Source organism: Petaurus breviceps, unplaced genomic scaffold (assembly GCF_028583685.1).
Source record: "Petaurus breviceps papuanus isolate PSGF00001 unplaced genomic scaffold, PetGlider_PUasm1.0 175, whole genome shotgun sequence".
Lineage (NCBI taxonomy): Eukaryota > Metazoa > Chordata > Mammalia > Diprotodontia > Petauridae > Petaurus > Petaurus breviceps.
This window is the reverse complement of record NW_027185764.1, coordinates 48,157,933-48,163,843: the sequence shown is the minus strand read 5'-3', so window position 1 is coordinate 48,163,843 and position 5,911 is coordinate 48,157,933. Positions and strand designations below refer to the sequence as shown.

At 46.6% G+C, this 5,911-nt stretch overlaps 1 protein-coding gene across 1 annotated transcript in view; it reads right to left on the bottom strand.

Moving 5' to 3' along the window:
- NR2F1 (nuclear receptor subfamily 2 group F member 1) overlaps window positions 1-3,849 on the bottom strand; it is a 20,915-nt gene extending 17,066 nt beyond the window's left edge. The window contains exon 1 of the mRNA XM_069085095.1: window positions 3,744-3,849. The gene's annotated coding sequence lies outside the window, so the exon portion shown is untranslated. The remainder of the gene's footprint in view (window positions 1-3,743) is intronic.
- Between the last annotated feature and the right edge of the window lie 2,062 nt (window positions 3,850-5,911).

Sequence of the window (5,911 nt, the reverse complement as noted above, 5' to 3'; positions counted from 1 at the left end):
CTCTCTCTCTCTCTCTCTCTCTCTCTCTCTCTCTCTCTCTCTCTCTCTCTCTCTCTCTCTCTCTCTCTCTCTCTCTCTCTCTCAGTAGTACCTGCTAGAGTATGTAGGTCCCCAAGACCTCCAGCTTCAACCCCTCCACCATCCACTTTCTCGTGCCCTCCCCCATCCCTAGCCCTAACTGATACTTTTCCCGCACTCCGAGTGAATAGGCTCGAAGGAGCCGCCCCGTCCAATAAAGAGTAAATTAACTAGAAGAATCCCAGCCGCTGGATATTTGGAAGCTCCGGTGGGGCATCAAACCGCCGTTTAACACATTTTTTCCACTCACTTTGCACAAGCCCTAGACCTGTATGGCTTCAAACACACACGAACACACACAAACACAATAAAAAAAAAACCCTCCTAAGTTTAGAAGGGGAGAAGCTGTGGGGTGTGGCGCTGTCCCAAGAGCTTTGAGGTTCCCCCTCAATTTGAAGGGTCAACAATAAAATCCTTTCCTCTTCTTCCCCACTGAGAGTTCAGACCAAAGGAGAGTCAAGTGGAACTTAGGTTTACTTTGCTCCTCTTGTCCGTCTGGTGCTGCCTAGAAGATGCAGATTTCTCCTTAGGGACTAGCAGGAGGTGGGGTGGAGGAGTGCGGAGGCGGGGGACACTTTCAGAGTTCCGTGTCCTCAAGGGCTCGTTTTAATGCCAAGGAAGAAAAATGACTTTTAGAAGCTTGAAACTTAACCAAATTACTTGCTGCCAGCTAGAGAAGAGAGTTTACTTAGATTCAGAATTTAGGCTGCTGGACATAGAAATTGTTAGGAAAGAGGCGCTCTCTTCTTTAGCCTGGTACAGATTATCGGGCCAGAGGCGAACCTAGGAAGTGCCCCCACATGTCCGCCTTCTTCCCCACCCCCAATGTGCTCAAGTCTCCACTCATTCCCAGGGCAACGTCCTGAAGGGCAGCAGCAAAGCCCTATTTTGGTAAGGCTCTTCCAATGAAAATAAAAAGAAGGAATAAATTAACCTCAAACCAGCTAGTTGGGGTGTAGTAGTTTAGCAGGACTAATTGCAGACAATGGAGCTGAAATGACTTTTCCAATTAGCTGCTGGTTGGAGTTTAGTTGGAGTAACTGTCAGCTCCAACGATGGGTAATTGCTTTATTGCTCACAAAACTATCATCTATTTAGAACATATGTGCTAATTACTCTGGATGGGCGTCGAAAAAGAGACCATAAATCTATTAGCACTTTAAAAAGTCTATGGTGCTTGTAAGCAACCCAACTCCCCTCCATATTATCGGATGCACAGGTTGGCGTGATGGATGGGTGTCTTTCCGAAAAGCAAATATATTTTCCACTGGAGGCAGCGAGAGGATGTACTGGTCACATTCCATCAAGGGGAGGGGGAGAGAGTCCTGCCCACTCATTTCACTCCAGCGATAAATCAGTGTCACCAAGCCCTCTTTAGTGGCATTGCGCTTTTTTTTTCTTTTTGCAAAAGATTACTTTAGAAATCTTTTAATTGGATTACTCTGGAAAATTAATCTCTTTAGGCTTGACTAAATTTGTTGTACCCAACATTGAGAGTGAAACCTAAGTCACCGAAGGCAGGGATGCACTGACGAGCCTTCCTCCTCTCGAAGGCCCTCCCAAACCCAAGCCCTTTCCCGAGGGTCAAGGAACAGAGCTCTGCAGATCCTTTTAGGGGATATTGACACCCAAAGTCCTAGATCCCTCCAGCTGCAGCTACTGGGGCGTGGGTGGAGGGGTAGTGGTGGTGCGGGATCAGGACTGTGGCTGGGAGAAAGTTACAACAGGCCGCTCACCGTTTTTTCTGGGTGAATCCTCTTAATTCCAAGCGCCACTTTCCCACATTCTTCCATTTACTTCGTAAGCAACTTCAGTACTCAAAGCTAGCTTTCAACCAGCACCCCGAGTCCCGTCCTACAACCCCCTTGCCTGTGTTGAGCTTTCTGGGGTCTCAGCCCGGTTTTCGGAGACTCAACTAACCTAGTAAGAAAAACAAGTGGTTGCATATGTAGTGGGCTAACATCCCAACTCCCCGGTATTTTCACCCAGTCAAATTCCCTACTTAAAGCTCCGGCAGCCCTAGAGAAGAGCAAGGACAAAGCTGCACTAGCTTCCCTTACCTAACTCTGTACCTTCAAGTCCAACTTCTTGCGTAAAAACGCACGACTCGCTTTTGGAGTGCTCTGTTGCTCTACCTAGGAGATTTCCCTTTCTGGTGTTCTTGGCCTCTCTGACCCGAACTCAGTCCGGTACCTGTCTCGCCAGCCCTCACAACACAGCAGCCCCTGAACAGTCGGTTTACTCGACCTCTCACCTCACCCAGAGCTGGTAACTGATCTCCCTGCGCACCAGTTCCCTAGCTCCCAGAAGTTGGTTCTGAGCGAACCAGCATGCCTCCAGAGCAGCGAATTCGGCGCGACCTCCAGTATTTCTCTGGCGGTGTGCCGCGATTATCTGCGGGAGATTACAACATCTGTATGAAATGGGATACCTCACTTTTTAAGCCCAATTTAGCTCTTAATAGAAGCCCCGTGAGGTGTGGTTAATTGGTGGGGATAAAGGCATAATGACTTGACAAGGGAGCCCACAATGATCCGTTAATGTACTTAAAATCAACAACAGCAAACCCAAACAGTGGCATTGTCTTTTCTTGGAATGGGGTCCTCGTGGAGTTGGGGGAGAAAGAAATCTGGGTATTCCAAAGGCAGAGCATTTGCAATTAGTACCTGATCAACTAGTACCTGGTTGTGTCTTTTTTGTTGGGAGTCCTGGCTCTGGTTGGCTTTGGCACAGAGAATCCAGTGTCTGCCTTGCAGAGCTTCCTCCCGTCAGAAAGGGGTTAAAGGAGCCCACACTGGGCTTTGGGGACTACCCTAGGCGAGTATGGGGGTGGGACCAAGGTGAAAGCTTAGGCAGAACAGGTGATCAGAATGGCTGTGTGTTGTTAGTGGGTGGGGGGGGGAACTGGAGTTTCTAGGGACAGGATTGATCTTGGGGTATTAGCTATACTTTCAAAGGGGCTCGGATTCAACCACACTCAATTCGCTTTTCAAATCCCAAACCCTATATTCCAAACATATTTTGTCCTTTCAGCACAGACCCTCTTCTCGCCTCTTGGGTGGGGGATGGGGAGTGGAGGAAGAAGTACCAACTCTGGGTGGAATCCTACTGCTTATTCAGATGTCAGTGACTTGAAACATCGGCATTGCTTTAAATCTATCTCAACAGAAAGTAGAGTACCATAGAGACAACCACAGAGACAGGTATGTGAACTGGTTAGAGGCCCACACACATAGGGGTGGATGTGAGACCTTCCTCGAAATATACAAGAACTGAGATAGACCGCTTAAGTAGGTGGACATAGCTATACAAAGATTTCTTAGAGCTACATGAACTTCATAACTACAAAATAGTTATAAAGATTCACATTTAAAAAACCATCCTTCCAATTCAACTCATTTACCCATGGATAATCAGGTCTCTACTGCAAATGAAATTAAAGGGCTTTAAGCAGTGATTGGCACATAGTAGGTGTTTAAAGTTCGATCTCTCTCTCCCCTCCCTCCCCTCCCTCCATCTCTCTTTCCATTCTTCCTGCTTTTCTTTCTCTTCTCTTTTCCCAGTCTCCAACCCCGGTTCCCCAAGTGCCCCAAAGGCACTGCCCAACCGCTCTCCCTATTCTAGGTTGACATAAACACTAATAAAAAAAGGCAACAGAATCTTACGTAAATCAGGACTGTCCTTTCTGTGCGAAATTGTCAATGCTCTCTGGGGTTAGGGCCGCAAGCTTCCCTTTCATGTTTTGCAGTGTCTCCTGTTGAAAATGTTTACAGTTTGGAGAATGCTAACCTTGATTTTTCAGGTTTGAGCTCCCTCTGGAAGCGGAAAGAGAAATGACTCCACATTACTGTACATATTTTATTGCAATGATAGATCGCAGGTGTTTCAGCTGCTATTGTCTGCTTCCCTCCCAAAGCTCCCAACAAGAGAGATACAGCTACAAGAAACTTAGTTAACTTGACCTTCTGAACAGCTGAGGAACATCAGGGTATCAATGGTTCAAGAAGTTCTGGGTGTCAAGGATTTTGAGATTAAAATTCTAAATTCCTTAGATTTACCTGCTTATTGCCTGTCCATCCTTTAGCCTATCACTATTACTGCCACCTCAACATTTGTTGTCTTTCAATGCTGGATTATTAAGAAGTCAAGATTTAACTGTCAGTTAACCCATGTCTTCTATCTCCTATGCAGTATGAATTAGGGGAGGAATGGCTTTAGATGAATAGCCAGATCCCTAGACTACAAGATATCTGATACATGTCAGTGCTGGAGCATCCCTATTTACAAAGGTCAGATCACTGGTATTTAGAGTAGACTCTCTTCCTTCTAACCCTCCCTCCTCCCCCAACACTCAAGATTTCCTGGCCAAAGTCCCTTCACTAGGGCTTTTCAAGAAGCCCTTTCATCCAATCAATCTGAAAAAAGTCAGAGGCAAGAAAGTCTTAAGTTTTTGATGGTTTTTAGCCTCAGAACCCAGTATTTGTTTTCCTCTGTGTGCCCAGCCCAATCAAGTCATGGGATTGACTAGTAGGCAGAAGACCCCAAATGACATCTTTTACTTTGATGTTTGGCCTAAGAGGCATCTTGGCCTAGTGGATAGAAAAACCTGCTAGAAGCCAGAAAGACCTGAATTCAATTTCAGTCTCTGACATTTTGGCTGTGACTTTGCATATTCATATCACTCAATCTCCCAGAGCTCTAGGTAACTTTCTAAAACTCTAAGTAGCAGAGAAGGGGCCAAACAGCACTGGAAGAGGGAACTTGCTCACCCAAGAGTTCCTTAGTCAATGAAATCAAAGGTCTGATCTCTATCATGTATCTACCCACCCTCTCTCAAGTCACATAACATTGTCTTCTTCTACCTCTATACTGAAATAAGTTCCCTTATGAATGAACCACCAATTTATGGAAGTCCAAATGAAATCCTATTCTGTAGGAGTCCCTCTGCCCCCACCCTTATCCTTTCACTCTTGCTGGAGACTACATCTTGGGAGGAACCATGGGGCACATGAAACCCTTTGCTTAGAGGTTACTATAATTCCAGGAGGAAGGATGATATGAGTCCAGAGCCCCATGGCTCTGTTTTGTGAGAAAGCATTGGTTTCCTCTCTCTGATAGAGGTGTTGTAGGGTGCAAGAAGGGACATAAGCATCAGGTGAGTTGAGAGTGGTTAGGTTCAGCAAGAGACACATTAGCTAGACCAAAAGGGCCAACTTCCTTAGGACTCATCCTGCAGCTACATAGTGTGGAGGTAAGGGCAGAAAAACTGGTGGGAGAGGAATGTGTGGAAATGTGCGTCACATTTTTCTGTGAAGGGTAAGATTGGGTTGAGTTTTTGGAGTAAAAAGAACACGGAATCAATGGGGTTGGTTAAGACACAAAGGAACTTGGAGGGGGAACATGTGGATAGCAAGCCTGGGAAGTGGGGCCAACCGGGCCTGGGGGAGGGGCAAAACTCCCTTCTCACCTCTCCTCCAAGTCCCATTGCCTGAAGGCCTAGCCCTATCAGTGTTAACCAGTAGGAGCTCCCAGAGTCGACCAAAGCATGCCAGTTAGACAGCTTTCTAGCTCTGGGCAGTTCATTCTAGGCTCAGGGAGAGCGTCAGTCCTCATTGACCTCTTCTATTTCTCTCCTGCGTGCAGTTTGCCAGACGCAGTCAAGGGATGCCGCTTGGGATCCCGTCTGCTCCCTTCCCCAGACCACAAACATAGTAGTGGTGAAAAATCGAGAGCGCAAAAAACCGTGTCTGCAACTGCACCCTCCCCCTTCCCCTATTCTCCATAGCTGAAATCTTTCTAGTGCTTCTCCGAAAAAGCATTTCCTTTCAAAGGC